The following is a 3,732-nucleotide window of genomic DNA, read 5'->3' on the forward strand; positions in this document are numbered from 1 at the left end:
CTAAGCCCAGCCATGAGGGGAGTGTTCAAGCCCCTCAGCCCCCCCCCCTTGGATACGCTAGTGACAGTTGTAGCTGAGAAGGAAGTTTTTCTTATAAAAGAAGACTCAACTCTCAAGAATTGCTGGTTATAAATGCCTACTCTCATAATAAACACCTACTTCATTTAAATGTGCAGATCAAAAATGGATCTCTATAAGAAATAAATGCCCACGTGTTTTGAAAATACAGCAATGTATTGCACATTAAAATTATTTATTTCATTTTTTTATATATGACATAAATTACTCACATGAGTTGTAATATTTTGATCAGGTTCTTCAGATAATAATTGCACAATGTTGTTGTATCCTTTTCTTGCTGCTACATTTAGAGCAGTTTCTCCTGACTATAAAAATATGGCAATAAAAAAATTATATACATGTACATGTACATGTAGGTCCCTTGAATAGAACTTTATAATTGATGCTTTAAAATTAGAGCTCTCAAAAGCTTATGCATATGCCTGACTTATCATACAACAATGAAAACACATGTAAAAATTAAAATTACAGGGTAAAAAATTTGACCTTAAACACTCTATTATAATAAGCTAATTTCATTATGAGTGATGCACAGTTGATTCTTGTGCACAACATTGCTAGTACAAGTATGCTCAAATTACTCAATCCTGCTATTTTTTCACCCTCAATTACGCTGATCAAAGGCTAGGTTGCTTCTAAATCAAAAATAAGCTCCACAACAAATTTTAAAGTGACCTCCAAGTGTGAGTGTTTCACTAACAAAAATGCATGCATCTAGATCATCATGCATGAGGTATTTTTGTGAATGGACTTTATCAAAAAAGATAGCTCATTCTAGCCCTATGGAGGCAGTCATTTCATGCATCATTAGTTAACACTCTTAACTAACTTTCAACTGAGACTATGAAGGAAATTTTAAAGACTTTATTCATGTAGCACAGCTGGGAAACTTTTGAAACATTTTTAAAAATTAATAATTATAAGCTGCCTTTAAGTTCATACAATTAAATACATGTATTGAAGATAACACTTTTGATATTTTGTTTATATTAATTACAGTTATCATAATTACTACATGTAGTTTGTTAACTATTGATTAATTATGTAGATGTAAATTGTATGTTTACAAACTTTGGTTTTATTTGTGTGTGAAGTCTTATGCTCTTGCTCCCTTTGTCTGAACAATGAGCTGAACAGCTTTGTCCAGTTCGTAGGGACATGCTACCCTACCATGAGGTTTCACTTGTTCAATGTTTGTAAGGTTTTTTGTTCACCTCAAATACTCGATAGTATCCTCATTTTTGTTGTATGTTTCTATTTAAGTTGGTATCTATTTGTAAAGTTTGAGTTGCAATAAATTCTGTTCGATTGCAAAATAATTTCAACAACATGTACATTGTACACATAACTATACTCACATAATTTGCAGTGCTTCGATCAGCTCTATTATTTAATAGCAATTGTACAATTTTATAATGTCCTCTCTCTGCCGCTATAATAAGAGCAGTATTTCCATCCTATAATAATAACATAATGATAGATTGGTTTCTAATGTTGCTGTTACCTTCCAAAAAGAATTTTCATTAGTGAAACTGAATATAAAAATGTACATGCAGAACTACAAGGTTGAGTGCTCAACTACATGTACTTGGGTAAATGCACAATGGTTCAAATTAGACATAAAGTGTGTGTACACCAAGAGCTTGAATAAGTATATACAGGTTATACACTGAGGTAGAGGTTTGTATGGTATTTATTAACCTAGCAATGCAGTCAGTTGGGAGGTTAATAAACGCCATAGAAACCAATACAGGGTGTACAACCAACTTCTAGAATGACACTTGAAAAACAACTACCAGCTGCTGATAATAAGACCACAGTTGACATACATACAACATATCTAACAGGCTAGGCCAGTAAAGAATCAACCCAGCTTGACAAATGGATTAATAATAAGAGCCCCATAAGAGCATAAGCATAGAGCACCAGGTTTCTAAGTGTTCCAAGGGGGTTTCTAAGTGTTCCCAGGAAGTATCTAATAGATTTAGAAACCTGGTATTCTGCAATCTTATTGGTCAATTAAAACTTGGCATGGTAGAAGAAGTTTTAACTTAATCTTGAAGGTGCTTTATAATCATTGATCATATAATAAGCAGTTGTGCTTGACTTGTACTTATACCCCATGCATATGTATGTACATTGTACTACTCTAGTATTTCTATTCTAAGTACATGAGTATCTAATTATGACAGCTACTTACAACATGTGTAGGTACACATGTTGTACATGTGTATGTACAATACATACACAATTTTACTTCTAAAATAAAATTTAATACTGCAATTAAAATAACTTACATTGTTTGAAGGTGAATGACGAACTCCTTTCTTCAGCAGCAATTCTACAACATTACAGTTTCCTTTTCTTGCTGCTTCAATAAGAGCAGTATTTCCATCCTATAATAATGAGATAAGGATAGATTCATTAGATTGGTTTCTAATGTTGCTGTTGCCTCCCAAAAGGATAATTTTGATAGTGAAACTGAATTCAAATACCGTATATGACATATAATTCATGGGAATCAAATTGCGTAATTTTTGCGTTTTGGAAAAATTTGCAAAAATAAAATCTGCAAAATAGCGTGTTGATTATAGTAGGTGTTGTAATTACATTAAAATTGCAAAGTAATTTAATTTGCAAATACAAAAATGCAGCTAAATCGTGAAACTTTACACCAACAAAATATATAGTGCATACAGTATTTACATTCAGCATCACTATCTAAACTATATTTATGGGAGGCAACAGCAACATTAGAAACAAAATGTATGAATGAGACTTTGTAATTATATGAGGGCATATAATGTTCAGTAAGCAGCACGGAAGTCAAAAGTTAATTAACTGTTTCACAAAGCTTTTGTGAAGCACTTCCAGAAGTGGTTCACAAAACTTTGTGAAATAGCTAATTAACTTTTCATTTCTAAAATCTTGGTATAACTATTTTTGTAAATATTCAACTGATATGGCTAACAGAGAGACTACTATACATGTTTATAATTTCAGAGGTTCAAGCTTCTATTTCTCATGCATGAACACCTACATGTACATTTACATCAAGTTTATTATTATTATTATACTGCATGTATCTAAAAATATAGTATGCATCAATTATCATTTTGATTACTCTATACGTGGAGATTTTCGAGGGGATAAATTTTTGCAAATGATGAATTTGCAGAATTTTGCAAAGCCAAATTTTCACGAATTGTTTTGAAGTGGCACCATTTTTGTAATAATTTGGAGAGTTAAAATTAATTTTCGCATGTTTTAATTTTGCAAATGAAGCCCGTTTTGCAAAATTCATGAAAATTCATCTCCTAAAAATTTTTCACATATAGGGTATTTATTTATGTAAAGGTGTGGTCCAAGAGAGAGACCATGTGCATGACTAGAATGGAATGAGAGAGTTTATTTCCCTAAAAATTCGTTTGTTAAAAGTCTATTTCTCTTCTTGGGCACTCGTGTCGCAGTCAAGAACTTGCTAAATACAAGTGGAGGCAACCAGCCTCGTTACATTAGAATGATAGTTCATAAGTGATAACATTTTGTTAAAAGAAGTAAAATCCAGTAGTATACTCACTGTATTTCTAAGGTAAGTTTTAGCTCTTGCAGACAATAAAATTTGTACCACATCATGATATCCTCCTCCTG

The 3,732-nt window shown here is 32.1% G+C and overlaps 1 long non-coding RNA gene across 1 annotated transcript; it reads right to left on the reverse strand.

The window, feature by feature from the left end:
* Positions 1–296: 296 nt before the first annotated feature.
* LOC109588313 (uncharacterized) lies at positions 297–2,449 on the reverse strand. Its single transcript, XR_002188071.1, has 3 exons — positions 2,379–2,449; positions 1,440–1,538; positions 297–386 (listed from the first exon to the last, which is right to left on the reverse strand). It is a non-coding gene; the product is annotated as an uncharacterized LOC109588313 (long non-coding RNA).
* Between the last annotated feature and the right edge of the window lie 1,283 nt (positions 2,450–3,732).

The sequence above is a fragment of the Amphimedon queenslandica genome, unplaced genomic scaffold, assembly GCF_000090795.2.
Source record: "Amphimedon queenslandica unplaced genomic scaffold, v1.1 AMPQUscaffold_12169, whole genome shotgun sequence".
NCBI classification, from domain to species: domain Eukaryota; kingdom Metazoa; phylum Porifera; class Demospongiae; order Haplosclerida; family Niphatidae; genus Amphimedon; species Amphimedon queenslandica.